The sequence below is a fragment of the Caretta caretta genome, chromosome 1, assembly GCF_965140235.1.
Source record: "Caretta caretta isolate rCarCar2 chromosome 1, rCarCar1.hap1, whole genome shotgun sequence".
Lineage (NCBI taxonomy): Eukaryota > Metazoa > Chordata > Testudines > Cheloniidae > Caretta > Caretta caretta.
In genome coordinates, this window is record NC_134206.1 from 84,217,268 (window position 1) to 84,240,713 (window position 23,446).

The window sequence follows — 23,446 nt, forward strand, 5'->3', positions numbered from 1 at the left end:
CACAAGCTGGAATTTTTGGCCTTGAAATGGGCCATCACTGAGAAATTTCGAGACTACTTGTATGGTGCTCAGTTCCAGGTGTGGACAGACAACAATCCACTGACTTATGTGTTAACAAGTGCTAAGCTGGATGCTACAGGGCAGAGATGGGTGGCCGCCTTGGCTAGCTATGAGTTCAGCATTCAGTACCGATCAGGGAGAAGCAATGTAGATGCAGATGCATTGTCCAGGCGTCCGCAGGCTCCAGAAGTTGCTGTGATACCCACAGATGGAGTGAGAGCTATTTGCAGTGTGAGTCGCCGAGAGCCAGAGGCCCGTGAGGGCTTTCAGGGATGTGTTGCAGAAGCTTTGGGCCTGCCCCCTGAATGCATGCCTTCTGCTTCGGTGAACTATATTGCATTAGACCAATCTCCTTTGCCCATGCTCAATGCGGCTGACTGGCAAGAAGCCCAGCGGCAAGATATTGACATTCGTGATACACTACTTGCCAAAAGGGAGGGGCGAAGCCCAGCTGCGGTTCTCCCACCTAACCCGGAGGGTAAACTACTATTGAGAGAATGGACCAAACTAAAACTGATTCAGGGAGTGCTACACCGAATGACCACTGACCCTTTACAAAAACAACGAGCACAACTAGTACTGCCAAAAAAGTACAGAGCCCTGGCCATGAGGGCCCTTCATGATGACTTTGGGCATTTAGGGATGGAGAGGACCCTGGAACTTATTCGTAGTAGGTTCTATTGGCCCCGAATGGCTGAAGATGTTCGCAGGAAATGTGAGACTTGCGCTCGATGTGTTCAAAGGAAAACTCTGCCCACGAGGGCTGCATATCTCAAGAACATCACCAGCAACAAACCTTTGGAGTTGGTATGCATTGATTTCTTGTCTGTAGAGGTAGACAAGAGGAATGTTGGAAACATTCTAGTAGTGACTGACCATTTTACACGGTATGCACAAGCATATCCCACACGTGATCAGAGGGCCACCACCGTTGCTCGAGTATTGTGGGACAAATATTTCTCAGTCTATGGATTCCCGGCTCGGATACACTCTGATCAGGGGCGGGATTTTGAGAGTCACCTTCTGAAGGAGGTGCTGAAGATAGCAGGAATTAAAAAGTCTAGGACAACGCCTTATCACCCCCAAGGTGATCCTCAGCCAGAGAGGTTCAATTGAACCCTATTAGATATGTTGGGAACTTTGCGACCAGAGCAGAAGGCAACCTGGAGCCAGCATGTCGCATTTCTGGTGCATGCCTACAATGCCACAAAGAACGATGCTACGGGAGTCACCCCATATCTCTTGATGTTTGGGCGAGAACCAAGATTACCCATAGACTTGTGCTTTGGTGTATCAGAGGATGGAGATAGCTATGAAACTCATCAGCAATATGTATCCCGACTAAGAGAAAAGCTGCGGGATGCTTATCGCTTAGCTACCGCTGCGGCTCGGAAGAACGCAGACCGCAACAAACATCGATATGATGCTAGAGTGCGTTCGCAGGAGCTCCAGCCGGGGGACAGAGTCCTGCTGCGAAATTTGGGTATTGCTGGCAAACACAAGATAGCTGACAGATGGAAGGCAATACCTTACCTGGTGATGGAAAAGCTGGGAGATCTGCCGGTCTACAAGATCAAACCTGAAGACGGTCCAGGGCAAATAAAGACGGTGCATAGAAACCTTTTGCTCCCTGTGGGGGAATTGGTAAGCACCCCTTGTGAGATGGGCCACGGCAGGGCCGCCGGGCAGAACAGAGGTGCTAGACCAAAGCCGCCATCCAACACAGACAGTGGGCCCCCTGCAGCTAACTTATCCCTATTCTGCACATCTGAGAGTGAGTCTGAGGAGGAAGACACAACCCTGGTGTATCCTGGGATGGAGACAAGATTTCAGTCTCGATCAGCTGAACCAAACGAGAGTTTTCCCTCTTCCGCCCTAAACCCAATGGCGGAACTATTTAGGCCCCTTTCTGATACCCCGGTGCTGCTGATGAGACCCCCCTGTGATGACACACACAGGTTATTGGACAATGGGGACAGACAGGTAGAGGATGTCCTGGGCACCTTGGACCCTCCAGCGTTAGAACTAGGAGTGCAGGGGCCTACGCCAGTAGCTGAGGGACCCTCCAGGGAAGCCTCTCCATCCGTCACTCAAGAGGATGTTCCCCCTACCTCGACAACAGAGATTCTCAATAGACGAGACAGGGTGATAAGACCAGTGAAACGGTTAACTTATGATGCACCTGGGGTGACTAGTGAGGAGCCAATACATTTAGCACACAGGCTTGTGGAAGCTAAAGTGGGCTTCCTGAGGCCCTTTGGAGGAAACCAATGAGTTGGTATAAAGGGAGTGTGATTTGTCGGGACGACAAAGTCTCGGCTGGGGGGAGGATGTAAGCAGTGTCAGGATGAGCTCCACCCTGACATCTGGTGGTGAGGTGTGGCAAATTGTGGAAAAGAACTTCAGGGGCCGATCTCATTTGCATAGGCACACCCACCCCGCCTAGAATGAGACCATAGCTGCCCAAATGGTCACTTTGGCTGCTGTGGGATCCCCAGTGTCTCTGTTATTGGGGCAGGAAGAATAAATTGTTATTACCCTGATTATGGGAACTGTGCTTGGAACTGTATGTGGCCTTTTGTTATGATGGAGGGATTCACCATCAACTAAGTAGCACTCGCTAGGCAAGGGTCATGGGTTCCAAAACTGTGTGAAGAGAGAGAGGCTGGGGACAAGTATCAATACTTGGTGGCATGGGCCCCTTGGTGAGGGCCTTACATGCTAATTGCACTTCCTCCTCTCTCCACTGTGGAATATCAGAGCTAATTTTGATTTCATTAGAAGTCTAGTTATAGGCTGCTGAGCTCACTTTGGGCTGACAGTGCACCAGCACTGGGGCTCCCCTACTACAAGCTGAATTCACCTAAGAGCTGAAATCACTGAGTGTTGTGTTAAGTAGTGGGGGAGCCTGAAGATATATTGTGGAGCAGTTTGCGGGACGGCTGGTGAAGCAGTTCGACGCGGAGCAGTGTGTGGATGGCAGGAGCGGCTTGTGGGCCGTGGAGCTGAGCGAAGGAGTTCGTGGGGCGGCTGGCGGAGCAGAGCGCAGCTGAGTGAAGGAGTTCGTGGGGCGGCTGGCGGAGCGGAGCGAAGGAGTTTGTGGGGCGGCTGGCGGAGCGGAGTGCAGCTGAGTGAAGGAGTTTGTGGGGCGGCTGGCGGAGCGGAGTGCCGCTATGGAGCTATGGGGCGGTCAGCTTCAGATCACGTAAGGTGCCTCTTACCCCCGTCCCATTTCCACCCAGGTTGGGAGGTAAAGCTCCGCAGATAAACTTTCGAACTCTGGGGCTGCCCTGACCAGGGACAGAGACTTTTGGGGCATTGGACTTTTGGGACTTTGGGTGATTTGGGGTTGCTGGACTCAAGAACCAAAGGGAAAAGGGCATGCCCCAATTTGCCTGGGGTGGGTTCTTTTTTTTTTTGCTCATGGGTTGTGTTATGAATCCTGTTGGTGGTGTTTCCCCAACATAATGCCACATTGTTTCTCTCTGTTATTAAAAGGCTTTTGCTACACTCAGACCATGTGCTTGCGAGAGGGGAAGTATTGCCTCTTGGAGGCGCCCAGCGGGGGTGGTATATATTTGTCCCAGGTCACTGGGTGGGGGCTCGAGCCGGTTTGCATTGTGTTATTGGAATGGAACCCCTAGATATTGAACCCGGCCCTTGTTGCTGCCAACTCTGACGGGCAGAAGGGTTACACATACAAAATGATGGGGTCTAAATGAGCTGTTACCACTCAAGAAAGAGATCTTGGAGTCACTGTGGATAGTTCTCTGAAAACATCCACTCAGTGTGCAGCAGCAGTCAAAAATAACAGAATGTTAGAAACCATTAGGAAAGGGATACATAAGAAAACTGAAAATATCATAATCCCACTATATAAATCCATGGCACACCCACACCTTGAATATTGCATGCAGTTCTGGTCAACCCGTCTCAAAAAAGATTCATTAGAGTTGGAAAAGGAGCAGAGAATTTTTCCACATAGTTCAAATATTGTAAATATCTTTTTTTTTTAAAGATGAGATATGGGTCAAAAGTCAAACCTTCATACTGTCACATTCATTAGTTCTTGGTGGGATATAAGATATAAGATTTCATGATAGGCTAGGACCATAGCCTATCATGCCAACTAATATTGCCTCATTGTTTCCTTTTACTTCCCTGTTGGCCTTTCTGCAGCCATCTGTTGTCTCTAGTTTTGTATTTAGATAGTAAGCTCTTTGGTGCAGGGACCGAAATTTTATTCTGTGTTTGTACAGCACCTAGGACAATGGGGTCGAGGCCCATGACTGGGGTTCCTAGGCACTACGGTAATACAAATATAAATGTGTTAAGAGGCATCTGAATGTGAAGTGAAGGGAATAAAAATACAGGAAGAGACTTCCAGCAGAGGGGGCAGTGTGAAGATAAGGTACAAAAGGTCTAGAATAAGACGAGGAGAAGACTAAAGGGTAGTCAGACAAAATATTTTGAGTTTGAAGAGCAGAAAGGTGTGCAAGAGGAAATGAGAACAGAGGTAAGGTAGGAGCAGAGTTGGGTGGAGCCTTAAAGGTGAGAACAAGGAGATTCAATGTGATGTGGAACATGAGGGAGGACAGTGAAAGTTGTGCTTTCAGCCCTATATCTGCTTACTAATTGGTAGATTGTGCATTTTTGGAACTTCACTTTTAAGGATGGAAAAAATGAGATGCCCCTGCTAAAAAAGAAGGCAATTTGCTCTGAAATACTGTTTTCCAGAAGGGCTGTTTCTGGCTAAGACATTACTGCAGTCTGTCAGTTGGGACTCACTATTTAAACTGTTTTCTACATCCTAAATTTGTGAATTACATTTGGTGCTGAGAACTACTGAGTTAGGCAAAAAAGTAAAGAACGGCTGTAAATCTGTCAGTTGCGTGACTTAAAAAACAAACTAACCACCCTATATAAAGGCTCTTTTCAGCACATGGAGTGAGTAGCAAATTGGGCCTGGAGAAACATGTTGCAGAGTTTGATAGTTGCCAACACACTTTCAAGACACCCTCTTTTATGTCTTTCATCCCTCAGTAAGAGCCTAAAATCAGATACATTCAAACCAGCTGGTAAATGAGCCGTAAACAACTTCAGCAGATAAACCTGAGCTGGCTCTGGAAAAAGCAGCCACATGGGCAGTGACTGGAGTGCACAGATGAAGAGACAATGGCAATTGGGAATGATTATAAGGACCTGAAGAGGTTAGAACAGAGCCTTCTATCTGGTATGTACTGCAGAGGTACATCTGTGTGCCTGCTTGCTCATTGTTTCTAGCATTTATTTTCCATCAAAAAATGCATCACACTTTCTCTCTGTTGAACAGGGCATGCAACCTTCCTTTCCTTCCCTCTCTCTGCCCCTGTACTTCCTGTGTTCTATGTGCTCTCTATCCACTATCTTTGAGCCCTGGCTACCATGATTGGACTTCAGGGCTTCTGTAACCTCCCTGCCACATTCTCTGCTGCTTTCTGGCCCACTTGTGCTGGGTCTGTACCCTAATGAACCTCTTTTTGTTGACTGCTTTCTTATTGTCTTTGCTATGCTACTTCACAGTGGATTATGCCATGGGTTCTCTATTTGGGAATTATGGCCACCCTCTGACTATATTGCTAAATGAGATGGAGTTCTTGGCTAGATCCTCGTTATGGAGTGGGGTCCTGGTAAGGAAAAGATTGAGAGCCACTGGATAATGGAATCCCAGTTTACATCCTATAACACAGAAACCAGCCCAGTTCATTGAGAAAAAAACATTCAGCCCAACCACAGGCAGAGATGGGCCCAATAACTTCATAGAGTAAGAGGGCAGAGGGTATGCAGATGGCTGGAAGGCTGAGAGTTGTGGTAAAACTGGACAAAAATCTAAGTTTCACTAGAAGTGGCAGTAACACTAAGACTTTCCCTCTACATATAAGGCACATGACTGAATCTAAATTGAGCACGAATTAGCTGGAATGCTCTCAAAAGCCTGGGAAATCTCAAACCCTTCATGCTAATCCCTAATTTTATTGCCATATATTTTGAATAGTTGATCAGACATTGTTGCTATGTTGAATATAGCCAATATTCACAATAATTGGCAATGCTATTGTTTGATTTGTGCATTAGGAGCAATTTTGTTCAGTGAGCAAAACAGAGACCCAGTCATGCATGCAGAGGTAGAATCTAAGGCTATGTCTACACTGCACACCTTTTAGTGACACAGCTGTGCCGCTAAAATGCGCACAGTGCAGCAGCTGTTTGTCGGCAGGAGAGAGCTCTCCTGCTGACAAAGCGCTGTTCACACCGACGCTTTTTGCTGGCAAAACTTTTTGTCATTTGGAGGTGTGTTTTTTTCACACCTCTGAATGGCAAACCTTTTGTCGTTCAGGTTCCAGTGTAGATGAAGTCTAAATCATTTTAGATGAGAAGAGCTGGAGAAAGACTGTGCTAGCAGCAACGTCTGAAAACTACCACTTGAGAGAATTATTTTGAAACAACGAAACATCTGGGGAGTTGGCATCTGTAAGGCAATTAATGCTAAGGACACATTCATAAATGAGCTATCTCTACAAGCCCAGTAAAAGGTATTTAAAAAAAATGTGGATATTAAATTGTAAAGGTTGTAATGCTTGGCTATAATTAAGCCTGAAAGTGGTTTAATTAACTTTTCCTACAGAATGTATTCTAAGGGATGAATCAATCATCTCCTTATCATTGTCTTAATGAATGCAATTGCCATTTGCCAAAGTGTAGGACTAGCAACATGATAATGAAGTGAAATTACCTTCTGGAATAGAGATTCATGTTAAAAATGTATGGTTCCCAATATCACACCTCCATGGTGTACAGACCTTTGGCAAAACACCTTCAAAAACATTCCTATTATTTTCAAACAAGTTTTCAGAGTCTGATGTACAGGATTCACACAATGAGTCATCCAACTATCTTCACTTGTCTTACAGCTCTAAAGATGCTAAAAGATAGTTTAGACAGGGTACTACAAGTCTTTGGATGTTGGTGTATTATTTGAGAAAGACCATGAGGGGGAAAATCCCACATTTTAAGCACTTTAGAGATCAGAAAAGGTCCTTGCAGAATTTATAATGTATTGGGCTGTGTTTTCTTCAAAATATCTCAAAATTCAGGAGAATGGAGGACAGGAGACTTGTGCCTCTGTCAATCTAATGGCAAACCTGCATGGAATGCCACAAGACTCAAGTCATCCTGATACTGTTTATTTAGACTATAAAGACTCTGGGTGCACAGACTGTCCCTTATGTGACTGTATAGTGCCAAATATAATGAGTGGGATCTCTAGGTATTACTATATAACAGTAGAGCAGGAGCGAAATGGATAAGAAGATAGTGAAGTTGTACCTATAGCTTCCTGAAAAGATTGAGTGCAGTAAAAATGTCCCTCTATTTAAAAAAGAGCAAAAGAAGCAACTATGTACAGTGAATACTTTTCATGCCTTTGCAGTGCATTAGTTCATGGTATTCACACTTGGAACAAAATGCTCTCAGATAAGATTTAACTGTAAGTGTCAGTGGGTCCATACTTGGGCAAACTCCCATTGACTTTAATAGGAGTTTGCCTGAGTGAGGACTTCAGATCCTTACTATGAACACTAGTAAGCACTTTTTTGCACAATCTTTTGTTGAAGGGTAAGATTAACTTCTGGCCTAAGTGAATGCAACTCCACTGAAGTTAATAGAGTTGTACCTATGTGTATGAGTAGTTAATCTGGCTGTATGAGTTCACTGGCCAGCATGATTCTCTACCTCCCTTACTGCAAACTTTCATGTTCTCCCTTTTAGCCTCTCTCTTTTATGATAGCCACTTTTAAAGGCCAAAATCTTATAAATCCTTCATTCATACCCCAGCACGAGGCTTGATTTGTCATAAAATAAATCAGTGTGCTCACCTCAGGAGGGTACAAACGTATGTTAAAATGATTCTTCCAGCCCCAGCTATGAAGAGCCAAATACTATATTTTTAAAAACCATGTTGCATTTAGTGCTCATTATAATGGACTTTCTTATTTATTCAGATGTTTTTTCAGTTGTCTATGGTAATAATGAGCCACCTGATATTAAACAGTCTTAGCTTGATATTCATTGCTTTACCAGAGTTGACTTAGGGTTGATTTTTATATCATAGAAACTAAGTTTTACAGAAAAAGAAATATCAATTCTGTTTCCTAATAAGGGAAAAACAGTTTAGTGTTCTGGAAACAATATCATATATGCTAAATATTGCAAATGATCATCTAGTTGGATCATGCCAGCCAGACCAGCATGTGGATGGGACCCTCTGCATGTGGGCTCACTGCTCCTACACAGAGGAGAGGCTCAGCTGCCTCTCAGGAAAAGACAATATAGCATAGCACTTAGAGGTGTATTATCTTTGTCACAAGGCCCTCTTTATGGGGCAGCAGAGGGAGCTTTGCCTGTGACTCTCTTGTACTAGCACTCCAGTGGAGCTGTGCAAAGGGACAGAGGCCACAAGGGTCTTCTCTGGGGAATCACAGAGTTCCACATGGTTTGTTCTATGGGGTGGGAGCAAACCAGACTCTCTTCTCTTACTCTCCTGGCATCCCTGCAAGACCAATATGGGGAAGCTGAGAGGAGGTCCTTATAAAATGAATCCCTGCTGCAGAGGGGTGAGGGTTGTTGCATGGGTTTTCCAGCATAACGTTCACTTCTCTTTTGTTTCCTATTGTTAACATATACCCACAGATCGCTAAGTTCTATGATTTTTTAAATAAAATAAAGGATTATAACTCTAAAATGTCCCTTGTTTCAAAGGACATCACTGAAAATTACCTCTGTTCCACACCAATTTGTATTCCCACTTTTATTTTGGAAAATGTTTTACATCAGAAATAAAGAACCGTGACACTGAGATTAGAGAAAGCATTGTTTGCTTTAAAGGTTGAATGACATCTTAATTTGTAAGTTACATCCAACTATAAACTAAACCCTCTTACATTCCCTTAGATACATTCAGACCTGCTTTACCATTGTGTAAGGGTTATAGGAGGGTACAACTTACATATCAAGGAATTGGAAGTTAAAGTAAAGTGGGGGTTATGACCACTTAAACTCCATTACACATTGGTAGAGTGAGCCTAAATAAGTTAGAGTATGTGAAAGTCAATGAAATGGTGTTTCACTTTTACCAACTTATTCATCTCTTTTAAATTTGGTCAGCTGTGTAAACTACCATGAAAACAAAATATGACATATGCCAAAATAATCAGTTTCCTATCAGTTCTTAACTTCAAAAAGTTATTAATTATGGCTTTCAGAAAGTGTCAAGGACATAAATGAAAATCAAAGCTAATATCTAATGTTAGAAATCATGAAATGAAATTCAAGGAAAACCCAATCTTTACAATTCTTTGACCTGCAGCTTCAAAGATTGAATGTAATGATCCATAGATAAGGTCAGAACGAATTTTAGATGTGTTACACAGATTTGATACAACTCTGCTGAATCCTAGAAAGAATGACCTATTCAACTTTTCTCCAAAGAGGGCTTCAGCTAGTATTAGCAGAGTTTTCCTGCAGCTTCAGATGTAATTACAGCACCACACAGGTAACATTCAGTCACTCTTTAATTTAAAAACACAAAAAGACTTCATGTGGCTCCAGGACTGTGAAAAAAATTTCTCTGTAGCAAAACTGTTGGAGAAAAACAATCATTTTCCTGCTTTTGAATAAAATGTTAAATTTTGTGAGTTTGCCTTAAATTTTTGCTTGTTCTCTTTCTAAAAAGAAAAAAAAAATTACACACAAAGATATCTGCTGTTTTACCAGGATAAACTGTTTTGCTGTAAAACTGGAATATCTCTACATGCTTGTGCTCCGTATGATCCACTTCCTTGCCTTCATGTCCCACTCCGACAGCAACTGGTAGGACCTGCTGTCACTGGTGGATGGCAAGGAGCCATGATGGGACAGCCTGTTCTCCACCGTAGTCCCATGGCCCACAGGGGATCTCCGAGATCATGGCTCCACAGAGGAGCCACCAATTGGAGTGTGCTTTGTGTGCATCACAGGTCGCCTGACACATGCCCTTTTTGCAGTGAGGGAGACCCTGGCACAGAGCTACACAGAGTGTGTCGGGATGCAGCCCCTTCTCTGGCTCCTCCAGAACCTCCTGCTGAGATTCTGGCTGCACTTTTCTCTGCACCTCTTTGTATTTGCACACCCCATCTGTGGCCCCACAAAATTGTGAGACCTCCTTGTCAGCCTGCTCCTAGCTTTGACTACCATGGCCATCTGCCAGACCAGGAGGAGGAACATAACGGTCATACAGGGTTGGACCAAAGGTCCATCTAGTCCAGTATCCTGTCTTCCGACAGTGGCCAGTGCCAGGTGCTTTGGGAGGAATGAACAGAACAGGTAATCATCAAGTGATCCATTCCTGCTGCCCATTCCCAGCTTCTGGCAAACCGAGACTAGGGACACCATCCCTGCCCATCCTGGCTATAGCCATTGATGGGCCTATCCTCCATGAATTTATCTAGTTCTTTTTGAACACTGTTATAGTTTAGGCCTTCACAACATCCTCTGGCAAAGAGTTCCACGTGTTGACTGTGCATTGTGTGAAGAAATACTTCCTTTTGTTTGTTTTAAACCCACTGCCTATTAATTTCATTGGGTGACCCCTAGTTCTTGTGTTATGAGAAGGAATAAATAACACTTCCTTATTTACGTTCTCCACACCAGTCATGATTTTATAGCCCTTTGTCATATTCCCCCCCTTTAGTCATCTCTTTTCCAAGCTAAAAAGTCCCAGTCTTATTAATCTCTCCTCATATGGCAGCTGTTTCATACCCCTAATAATTTTTATTGCTCTTTTCTGTACCTTTTCCAATTCCAATATATCTTTTTTGAGATGGGGCAACCACATCTGCACCCAGTATTCAATATGTGGGCGTACATAGATTTATATACAGGCAACATGATATTATTATCTATCCCTTTCTTAATGATGCGCAACATTCTGTTAACCTTTTTGACTGCCGCTGCACATTCAGTGGATGTTTTCAGAGAGCTATCCACAGTGACTCCAAGATCTCTTTCTTGAGAGGTAACAGCTAATTAGACCCCATCATTTATATGTATGGTTGGGATTATGTTTTCCAATGTCATAGAATCATAGAATATCAGGGTTGGAAGGGACCTCAGGAGGTCATCTAGTCCAACCCCCTGCTCAAAGCAGGACCAATCCCCAATTAAATCATCCCAGCCAGGGCTTTGTCAAGCCTGATCTTAAAAACTTCTAAGGAAGGAGATTCCACCACCTCCCTAGCTAACGCATTCCAGTGTTTCACCACCCTCTTAGTGAAAAAGTTTTTCCTAATATCCAACCTAAATCTCCCCCACTGCAACTTGAGACCATTACTCCTTGTCCTGTCATCTGCTATCACTGAGAACAGTCTAGAGCCATCCTCTTTGGAACCCCCTTTCAGGTAGTTGAAAACAGCTATCAAATCCCCCCTCATACTTCTCTTCCGTAGACTAAACATCCCCGGTTCCCTCAGCCTCTCCTCATAAGTCATGTGTTCCAGTCCCCTAATAATTTTTGTTGCCCTCCCCTGGACATTTTCCAATCTTTCCACATCCTTCTTGTAGTGTGGGGCCCAAAACTGGAAACAGTACTCCAGATGAGACCTCACCAGTGTCGAATAGAGGGGAACGATCACGTCCCTCGATCTGCTGGCAATGCCCCTACTTATACATCCCAAAATGCCATTGGCCTTCTTGGCAACAAGGGCACACTGTTGACTCAAATCCAGCTTCTCGTCCACTGTAACCCCTAGGTCCTTTTCTGCAGAACTGCTGCCAAGCCATTCGGTCCCTAGTCTGTAGCGGTGTATTGGATTCTTCCGTCCTAAGTGCAGGACTCTGCAGTTGTCCTTGTTGAATCGCATCAGATTTCTTTTGGCCCAGTCCTCCAATTTATCTAGGTCCCTCTGTATCCTATCCCTACCCTCCAGCGTATCTACCTCTCCTCCCAGTTTAATTTATCTGCAAACTTGCTGAGGGTGCAATCCACACCATCCTCCAGATCATTTATGAAGATATTGAACAAAACCGGCCCCAGGACCAACCCTGGGGGCACTCCACTTGATACCAGCTGCCAACTAGACATGGAGCCATTGATTACTACCCATTGAGCCCGACGATCTAGCCAGCTTTCTATCCACCTTATCGTCCATTCATCCAGCCCATACTTCTTTAACTTGCTGGCAAGAATACTGTGGGAGACCATGTCAAAAGCTTTGCTAAAGTCAAGGAACAACACGTTCACTGCTTTCCCCTCATCCACAGAACCAGTTATCTCATCATAGAAGGTAATTAGATTAGTCAGGCATGACTTTCCTTTGGTGAATCCGTGCTGACTGTTCCTGATCACTTTCCTCTCCTCTAAGTGCTTCAGAATTGATTCCTTGAGGACCTGATCCATGATTTTTCAGGGACTGAGGTGAGGCTGACTGGCCTGTAGTTCCCAGGATCCTCCTTCTTCCCTTTTTTAAAGATGGGCACTACATTAGCCTTTTTCCAGTTGTCTGGGACTTCCCCTGATCACCATGAGTTTTCAAAGATAATGTCCAATGGCTCTGCAATTACATCCGCCAACTCCTTTAGCACTCTCGGATGCAACGCGTCCGGCCCCATGGACTTGTGCATGTCAAGCTTTTCTAAATTGTCCCAAACCACTTCTTTTTCCACAGAGGGCTGGTCACCTCCTCCCCATGCTGGGCTGCCCAGTGCAGTCGTCTGGGAGCTGACCTTGTTAGTGAAGACAGAGGCAAAAAAAGCATTGAGTACATTAGCTTTTTCCACATCCTCTGTCACTAGGTTGCCTCCCTCATTCAGTAAGGGGCCCACACTTTCCTTGACTTTCTTCTTGTTGCTAGCATACCTGAAGAAACCCTTCCTGTTACTCTTAACATCTCTTGCTAGCTGCACTTCCAGGTGTGATTTGGCCTTTCTGATTTCACTCCTGCATGCCCAAGCAATATTTTTATACTCATCCCTGGTCATTTGTCCAATCTTCCACTTCTTGTAAGCTTCTTTTTTGTGTTTAAGATCAGCAAGGATTTCACTGTTAAGCCAAGCTGGTCGCCTGCCCTATTTACTATTCTTTCTACACATCGGGATGGTTTGTCCCTGTACCCTCAATAAGGATTCTTTAAAATACAGCCAGCTCTCCTGGACTCCTTTCCCCATCATGTTATTCTCCCAGGGGATCTTGCCCATCAGTTCCCTGAGGGAGTCAAAGTCTGTTTTTCTGAAGTCCAGGGTCTGTATTCAGCTGCTTTCCTTTCTTCCTTGTGTCAGGATCCTGAACTTGACCATCTCATGGTCACTGCCTCCCAGGTTCCCATCCACTTTTGCTTCCCCTACTAATTCTTCCCGGTTTGTGAGCAGCAGGTCAAGAAGAGCCATTGCTCTTATCAACATTGAATTTCATCTGCCATTTTGTTGCCCAATCACCCAGTTTTGTGAGTTCCCTTTGTAACTCTTCACAGTCTACTTTGGACTTAACTATCTTTTTCCAGATCATTTATGAATATGTTGAATAGGACTGGTCCCAGTACAGACCCCTGGGGGGGACACCACTATTTACCTCTCTCCATTCTGAACACTGACCATTTATACCTACTCTTTGTTTCCTATCTTTTAACCAGTTACTGATCCATGAGAGGACCTTCCCTCTTATACTGTGACAGTTTACTTTGGTGAGGCACCTTGTCAAAGGCTTTCTCAAAGTCTAAGTACACTATATCCACTGGATCCCCCTTGTTCACATGCTTGTTGACCCCCTCAAAGCTCTCTGCTCTTTGACTGTAGGGCCTGTTTCTGCTTCCTCCTTGTCTCACGGCTCTGGGCAACATTGCTGTGGGCGACGTCCACTGGCTTCTGGGACTTCTTTGAGGAGTAGTGTGCACTGTCTGGGGTTCTCTGCTTGGTGTCTCCCTCTGGATTCTTTGTTTTGGCCGTAAGTCTTTCACTCCTGTCTGTTTCTCTTTTTTTTGTCCCCCATAATCAGTTGCTGACTGGGCTTTGTGGTCCTCCCTGCCTGGTTTAGGAGGTGTTCCTTTAGTTTCAAGCAGGCCTAGGCCACCCATCCCAGTACCCACAATACGTACAGATGGTATCAGCTTCCACCTTAGTTGTAGTACAGGATAGTCTTGGGGCAAAGATACAGACCAGAGAGTCAGGCAATCTGAAGTCAATTCCCATTTTTGCTGCAGGCTAGCTGTGTTAACATTGGTCAAGCCACTTAACCTGCAAGCTGGAATCCTGGGGTGGAAACTTAGACTAACATATGGACATCAGTCATACAAAAAGAAGCATGATTTACTGGACAGCTTAAACTCAGTGTTCTCTGAAACTGGGTTGTGTGAAGCTTTTCCAGGAAACATGAAAACAAATCTAAAAGGCACTGGGAAGCTGGGAGGGAAGCCTGTGAAAGAGTCGCCCTTTCAAAATGGTCTGAATAATGGGCAAGTTGGAGAATCACTGTATATAACTAAAGCCATTGACAAGTTTGAGAAAATGGAGGTCCAGTCCTCAGAGCTCTGTTTGGCATAACTGAGGAAAAGCATGACAAAGTTAGATTTGAGTCACCTTGGTGATGACCCTGGTATAATTTAGGGTGGCCTCAAGGCTGTTATAAATTACACCTGTTTCTAAGGGCCGTTACACCAGCTGAGGATTGCAAGAGCACAGTACGTTCTAGTCTCCCCTGGGTACACACCCTAAGTATGTCTGGGAATATGTGCAGCAAGAGGATATGGTATAGAGCCACTTACTTTGGCTCTACAGAGGCCAAAGATTTCCCCTTCTGAGGGAATCCTCAGCTGCCTAAGTAGGGCAGTTTTGAGGAACATTTATGTTGCCAGAATAGTGCAAAGGAGCCCTTAGTCTGTACTTTACAAATGCTGGAGCTGTACACAACTGAAAAGGTCAGCTCTTCGTCCTTCTGTGGAATGAGAAGTTGGAGCCCTGGAGTGCCAAAGAGTTCTCTGAATTTGAAGGCATCTTCCCACCTATAAATCAACTGCGCATTTAAATTGCTTCCTTTTGTAATCTATTAAAATGTGGTAGGCGAGCTGTGTTCTATGCAATGTTCATTGAATAATTTCATTTCAGCTTCTGGTTACTATTCATTGTAAACCTCAAATATTATCCAAATAGACGAGGCCTCTAATTCTCTGAATTTTATAAATGGGCCAAACAAAATAGCTAATACTTTTTAAAGTTAACTTTCTAAATTGGGAGGATTATCTTGGTCATTTTCATGCTTAAAGTCTGCCAACCATCCTGATATGTCTGATACAGGACTGTTTTTACAATAAATGAATGAGTTTTCTGATGGCCTGTAAGCAACAAAATGGTATGAAATTTCACTCATCATTATTCCCAACCATAGGACCTGTTTTTCATCAGGAAATGTTGATATTTAGTCCATAATAGTTGGAGCATTGTTAGGGGGCTTATTCCTTCACCCACTCACTTCCCTGGTCCTTCTCGCATGAACAGAGAGCAACAATACCCGAAGTCCAAAGGTGCAAACAATTCGATGTTTATTGGGGTGAACTTCCAGCAAGCATGATTCCAGTTTCCTTCCTCAGTATCCTCCTTCCCAGCTCTGACACCACAGAGCCTTACACCTGTGTCCCTGTTCCCATTCCTGCCCTTAGCCAAACATGATTCTAATTTCCCCAGCCCCATTCCCTGTTCCCATTTCCCCCTTTAGCAAAACATGATTCCAATTTCCTTACCCCCATTCCCTGTTCCCATTTCCCCCACCCGCATGCCCACCCCCTACTTCCCTACCTTAACCAATCATGTTCCTGAAATTTAACTAACCAATCCTAACATATTGTAACATGATTATGTACCCAATTATATCCCACCACCTTAATTAGTTTACTCCCAGCAAAATTAATTATACAGCAGACAGAAACAATCACAGAACCAGACAGAGATTATACAGACAAACAATAGCAAAGTGGGAACTATAATGACAAAACAATACAGAAGTGAGGATTTCGCATCCCAGCTATTGATAAGTGAGTTCTTGCCAGACAGGATCCTATCAAACTAAGTTTCCTTTTACATTTTCTAGGCACTTCCCTTTCTCTGGAGGTGATAGGCACTATCAGGACAGGATCGTATTCCTAACAGCCCAATAGCACCTTCTTTCAATGTGACTAGTTTGGAATGTGAGGATGTGACCTTTCACAGTTTTTATATCTAGAATATTACCAAAAGAATGGGTACAGTTATTTGAGTACTCTGTAGGCCTAACTTACTGTAACTAGTAAATGCCCCAAAACTTCATTACCTCAGAGTTAAGGTTGCGGTGGTGTCTTGTGCCCTTCTAGAACTTCAAGATCAGCTACACTCAAACTCTGAAAACCAGGAAATTAAGGGAACACAAATATAAACTTCAGAGATCCTGGAAATGGACAGTTAAAGTACATGCCATCCTTGCAACTCAGCTTAACTCTAGAGCTGGCAATAGCCATCGTGAATGGTTGAGTGACGGGGGTCTCCAGGATGCAGCGGTGGGGGAAGGGGGGGCCAAAAGTACAACTGGGTGAAGGCCAAAAGTACAACTGGGTTCAAAAAAGAATTTAAAAGTTCATGGGGGATAGGTCCATCAATGGCTACAGCCAAGATGGTTAGAGACATAACCCCATGCTCTGGGTGTCCATAAACTTCTGATTGCCAGAAGCTCAGGCTGGGAAGACGGGGATGGATCACTCGATAAATTGGCCTGTTCTGTTCATTCCCCCTGAAGCATCTGGCACCGGCAATTGCTGGAAGACAGGATACTGGGCTAGATAAACCATTGGTCTGACCCAGTGTAACTGTTCTTTTGAGAAACCACCATTCCAGGAATAACAAAATAGGTGAACATTTTGTTGTTAACAGAAGAAAGCTAGACATAAGAAAAATAATAATTAATTTTCTCCTTTCCTCTATCTACCCAATTAACAGAGAACCAAGGTAACCCCAATCACTGACCTTTGGTCTTATAAAGTGAAAAGATATTTGGGTTACAGGTAGGTATGTGCATAACAACCAGTGAAACGTGAACGTTTTACCAGTGAGTACCTCATCTTATTGAGGTATTTGAAAGAGAATGATGAGTAGCAAATAAATGACATGAAGCATTTAATAAAATGTGAGGCTCATAGCGAGTAACATTCTCCACCATCCTTCGCTGAACAATCACCACTACTACTGTCTGGGAAACAAACTTTCCCTCCTGTGAAAACTGTTTTATATCTGGTCAAAGAAGTAGATTTTTTTCCCCTGGGGTTTTGGTTGAAAATCAAACTTTTGATGAAAACTTTTAACAAAAACTTTAAATTCAGGAACTTTAGACCAGATGTAGTTCGGATCCAAAAACATCTTTTTAAATCTTCTTTATGCCAGGAAATATTAAAATATGTTGTATGAGGCCTTGATAGAATTAGAGTGGAACCTGCTTATTACTGATCTTTTTTTGTGATCAGGCATACATCTTGCATTTAGCACCCATGTCTTGGATCATGAACACCTTTACAGACAAGTCCTATAGATTGTAACAGAATGTGATAACCTTTCTATCATATGTTCTTAACCAGCCTGTAGAATTTAACAGAGAATGATCTCTTATAGAATTTTGTTTTCCTGTACCTTTGATTTTGTTGGACTTTTCCATGAGGTTGTGGGCCAGGCCAACCAAGAACAAAAATGGCAGTTAAAAATCTGTTACTTACTTAATTATATCACTGACCTAATTTGTACTTGCTACCTGAGGTTCCATCTGATAAGGGGTACTAAGGAAAGCACATGACATGAGTTTGTATATGTTTTGAGATATTGCATCAGATCCTCAGCTGGTGTAAATCAACATACCTCCATGGACTTCAGTGGAATTCATGATTTCAATGGAGCTGTGCTAATTTACCCTAGCTGAGTGATATCTAACCCCTTATCCAGAGGTGAAAGTAAGTTAGAGGACTTTCCGGTATGCTGGAGTCCTGAGCAGGGGAGGTGTCCTCAACCAGAAGAGGCAGGGCCTTAAATCCCCGGGCCCTTTAAATCTTGATTTAAAGGGCCAGGGCTTCAGCTGAGGTAGTGGTGCCTGCGAGCCCGGGGACCTTTAAATCACCGCCGAGCTACCAGCTGCAGAGGCGGCTGGGAGCCCCGTGGCTCAGGGGCAATTTAAAGGGCCCAGGGCTCCAGCTGCCGCTACCGCAGCGGAGCTCCAGGCCCTTTAAATCACTGAGGAGCCCTGAGGGCTCCCGGCTGCCACCACTACCCTAGGGCTCTGGGCTCTGGCAGAGCTTTAAGGGGCCTGGGGCTCCGCTGTGGTAGCAGCTGCTGGAGCCCTGAGCCCTTTAAATCCCTGCCTGAGCCCTGCTGCCCGAGCCCTGGGGTAGCTGCTGCTACCGCCCCGGCCCTTTAAATGCCTGCCGGAGCCTCACCGCCACTACCCCAGGGCTTCAGCAGCTGGGCTCCGGCGGGGATTTAAAGGGCTGGGGCAGTAGCGGTGGCTGGAGCTCCGGGGCCCTTTAAATCCATGAAAAGCCCCGTCGCTGCTACCCCAGGGCTTGGGCAGCAGGGCTCAGGCGGGGATTTAAAGGGCCCTGGAGCTTCAGCTGCCGCTACTGCCCCGGAGCCCTTTAAATCCCCGCCAGAGCCCCGCCGCCGCTACCCCGGGGCTTGGGCAGCAGGGCTCAGGCTGGGATTTAAAGGGCCCCGGGCGGGGTAGCAGTGGCTGGAGCTCCGGGGCCCTTTAAATCCCCGCCGCAGCTCCGCCGCCGCTACCCCAGGGCTTTAAATTGCCCTCTCGGAAAGCTGGTCCTGGTACGACACACCGGCTCTTACCGGTATGCCGTACCAGGGTGTACCGGCTTACTTTCACCTCTGCCCTTATCCCACCTTAGTTGTGTAATGCAGCATAAAGCTAATGAAAGACTGCAGCACGCAAGCTGTTTCAATATCTCTCAACATACCCATACCCTGAGTGTGTTTCACTTCCGAAGACCAAATTCTGCTGTACCAAGTGTATATGCAAATACCAGAAAACAGTGCATGAAGCCACGGTGTTGAAAGAGTACACAGCAGGAGACACATAGAAAATCTGCTTTCAGGGGCTCCATTACAGGAGACACAAAGACGCATAATGGGGCAAGAAGTCAAGGGGCATAGTATGCCTGTTTATGCAGGTACTTATATCTGGCTACACTGACCAAGCCCTTGGTTATAACTCCTATTCATGACCCTCCATGCAGTTTACTGTATTCCTATTCTGAGAAGGAATGGGTTATACAGGGGAGCTTTCTTCAAGGTGTTCACTGCCAGATTATAGATGCATATTAGCATGCTACTGCAGTGTCTATATGTACCCATTGATGGGAGGAAAGGGAGGGAGAATTATATCTCATTTCAGTGGCTCACTGGAATTTGGCCAAATAAAAGGAGATTTTTAATATTAAAAAAAAAAAACTTAGAGATATTTAAGCGCCTAGAATCCCCAGTGGCAACTGAAAAAGCACATGTTTTATTTTAGATTCAACCCCAGCCCACAGGTCTCTGGCTTTGAAGTTCTGGTGTTTGGGGACAAAGCCATTTTCTGCCAAAGAAACTGATGCAGTACAAAAATAGATGCTAATATATTTACAGTCAAACAAGAAATATTTTAAAGGCTTATGATTTTTCAAATAGGCAGTTTCCCTTGGCTGAAAGCACATCTAGTCCCAGCTGTGGGTGACTTCAAAAGCAAAGATCTGTGGCTGGAGCTGAACCTACAATCCAAACTGCCAGTTTTGGCTCACACAGGGAGGTTTTAGGATCCTCAGAGCCTCATTCTAAATTAACTAACATTAATAAAAGAATAAATACAGATTATAAGGAAAAACCGTAATGACTATTTCCTTTTGTATCTGTGGCTGTATTGTTCCCCCGAGTCTCATATGACTAACACATGCTGACTGGAAATGGGTTTGAGCTGCAAAGTTTGGATCTGAATCTCGATCTTGAACCTGCTGAATTCAGAGGTGTTCAGGTCCAGCCCATTATGGAGACAGACACGAGCAGTAAAAACTGGATCCAGAGTTGTGACTCACTTCCCTCCTACAAAGCCGTGTTCAGATGAGGGGCCTTCATTTGGGCCTTTCTATATTTTTGGCTTGTGTGACGGTTGCCTCATATCATTTTATAGTGCGTGCCATCAAAAACTGGACAATTAGGAATCGTGAAATTTGCCATATGGAAAAGTATGTCCATAGGTGCTAAAAATATGCGTGCTCTATCAACACAACTGACTTTTTTTTTATTTAGAGCTGGGCAAATGATCCCCATTGGAAACCTGATTAAAAGAGATGCTTATCCAGTCATGGAATGGAAACACTCTACATGACACATGTGTCTAATCAAAAATAGCCAATGCAGTTCAAATTTTGAATGCTTGCAGCACAATCTATACACCCATGATTATTTGTAGAAACCATGTGGCGAATATTTTCAAACAAAAAATGAACTCAAGAAAATTATAAGCTGCATTCTCTACATTGATCTTCATTGCAGAGAATGTGAGGGACAGTCCCACACCTGAGCCATTCTTTTTAGGTGACAAATCTGAGGAACTGTCCCAGGCTGAGGTGTCAGTAGGGAAGGTTTTGGAACAAATTAATACATTCAAAGCAATAAATAAGGATGAGATGGGATTCATTCAAGAGTTCTGAAGGAACTCAGATATGAAATTGCAGAACTACTACTTGTAGTACGTAACCTATCACTTAAATCACCTTCTGTACCAGATGAGCAGAGGACAGCTAATGTGACACCAACTTTTCAAAAAGGCTTCAGAGGTAATCCAGACAATTATGGACTGGTAAATCTAACTTCCGTACCAGGCAAATTGGTTGAAACTATAGTAAAGAACAGAATGATAGATAAATATGATTTGCTGGGGAAGAGTCAACAAGACTTTTGAAAAGGGAAATCATGCCTCACCAATTTGTTAGAATTCTTTGAGGGGGGCCAACAAACGTGAACAAGTGTGATCCAGTAGATATAATGCACTTGGACTTTCAGGAAGCCTTTGACAAGGTCCCTCACCAAAGGCTCTTAAGCAAACTAAGCAGTCATGGGGTAAGAGGGAAGGTCCTGTCATGGATCAGGAACTGGTTAAAGACAGGAAACAAAGGATAGGAATAAATGGTCCGTTTTCAGAATGGAAGAAGGTAAATAGTGGTGTTCCCCAGGGATCTGTACTGAGCCCAGTACTGTTCAACATATTCATAAATGATCTGAAAAAGGGGTAAACAGTAAGGTGGCAAAGTCTGCAGACAACACAAAATTACTCAAGATAGTTAAGTCCAAAACAGACTGAGGAGAATTATAAAGGGATCTCCCAAAATTGGGCAACAAAATGATAGATGAAATAAATACTGGAAAGCATAATCCCAAATGTACATACAAAATGATGGGGTCTAAATGAGCTGTTACCACTCAAGAAAGAGGTCTTGGATTTATTGTGGATAGTTTTCTGAAAACATCTGTTTAATGTGCAGCACCAGTCAAAAAAGCTAACAATGTTAGTCATCCTTAAAAAAGGGATAGATAATAAGACTGTAAATATCATAATGCCACTATATAAATTCATGGTATGCGCACACCTTGAATACTGCCTGCAGTTCTGGTCGCCCCTTCTCAAAAAAGATATATTAGAAATGGAAAAGATACAGAAAAGGGCAACAAAAATGATTAGGGGTATGGAACGGCTTCCATACAAGGAGAGATTAAAAAAGACTGGGAATTTTCAGCTTGGAAAAGAGATGACTAAGGGGGGTATGATAGAGATCTATAAAATCATGAATGGTGTGGCGACAGTGAATAAGGAAGTGTTGTTTACCCCTTCACATATCACAAAAAACAGGGGTCACCCAATGAATTAATAGGCAGCAGGTTTAAAACAAACAAAAGGAAGTATTTCTTCACATGTAGCACAGTCAAGCTGTGGAACTCATTGCCAGAGAATGTTGTGAAGGCCACAATTGTAACTGGGTTAAAAAAAGAATTAGATAAGTTCATAGAGAATAGGTCCATGAATGGTTAATAGCCAAGATGGTCACAAATACAACCCCATGTTCTGGGTGTCCCTAAGCCTCTGACTGCCAGGTGCTGGGATGGGATGACTGGGAGATGGATCACTTGATTGCCCTGTTCTTTTCATTCCCTTGGAAGCATCTGGGATTGGCCACTATTGGAAGACAGGGTACTGGGCTAGATGGACTATTGATCTGACCCAGTATGGCCGTTCTTATGTTTATGTTCTTATGCTTGTGGATAATTCAGGAACAGTAGAAGTGGTAATATTTTCTGAATAAATTATTCACTGTGATTTATTTGTCCCGCTCTAATATTTCTAGTTGGGGTTGAGTCAGAATCCATCACAGCTCATTGTGACTTTGATGATTAACACAACACTAAAACATACCATGAAATTAATTTCCTCATTGTTTGGATAAAGCACCATATACCAGACTATTACAGTGCTTGTTAGTTTATTGAAAACTAATCTGCCATTGTGGGGTTTTCAAAAAAATATTTGCTCTTAAGGAAGAAATTTACAGGCACTTGATAAATTAATGTTGCAGCTAAAGTGGGGCATCTGTCACACAAATTATCACTAAGTGAAGCCCGGAACGCTGAATGCATTCAGCACGACAGCAGTAATTTATATAATGATTTAACACACTTCACAACCTACCTTGATACAATTATAATAGAAAAAGCTTTCCTGCCGACAGTAACAGATGTTACTCTAGATAGTTTTGCTGCAATCAGACCGGAGGCAATCAGCAATGAATGAAGTTGTTTCCCCAGCAGGCAAAAATTTACTCTGCCAATCAAGGTCTGGAAAAAAAAATGTGAAAAGGGCTTTGCTGTAAACAGCAAGGTTCATTTAAAAGCCTCTATTATTCTCATTTTGCTCATTTTTTCAGGTCTATTTCTAACCACCTCCTTTCTCCCAACTAACTTCTCCCGCTAGAAACCTTTTCCTACTTTCTTTCATTAGACAAATGTCTTTATTAAACATAGACCCAAACCAAAACCCCAGAGATCTGAACTTCCCTTAATTTCAGTGTGAGATTTTAAACCCAATTCTATAATGGTACGAACCAAAACATCAGATGTAAACACCCTGAAACTTGTCAGCTAAAGGATTTGGAATCTAGATCTGAATTTTGTAGTTGATGCTTATATCTGCTTCTAACACTGCTTCTAGGAACTGTAAAACCAAACTAAACTGTCACCTTGACAGTAACAGGTAATGGGTCCCGTGTGCATGCACTAGAAGATA

General features: G+C 43.7%; 1 long non-coding RNA gene across 4 annotated transcripts in view; it reads left to right on the top strand.

Moving 5' to 3' along the window:
* Nucleotides 1–23,446, top strand: part of LOC125637915 (uncharacterized) — a 198,334-nt gene that overhangs the window by 132,606 nt on the left and 42,282 nt on the right. For all 4 annotated transcript variants that reach the window (XR_012668818.1, XR_012668815.1, XR_012668816.1 and 1 more), the window contains exon 6: nucleotides 5,104–5,293. This is a non-coding gene — a long non-coding RNA (uncharacterized LOC125637915). The remainder of the gene's footprint in view (nucleotides 1–5,103; nucleotides 5,294–23,446) is intronic.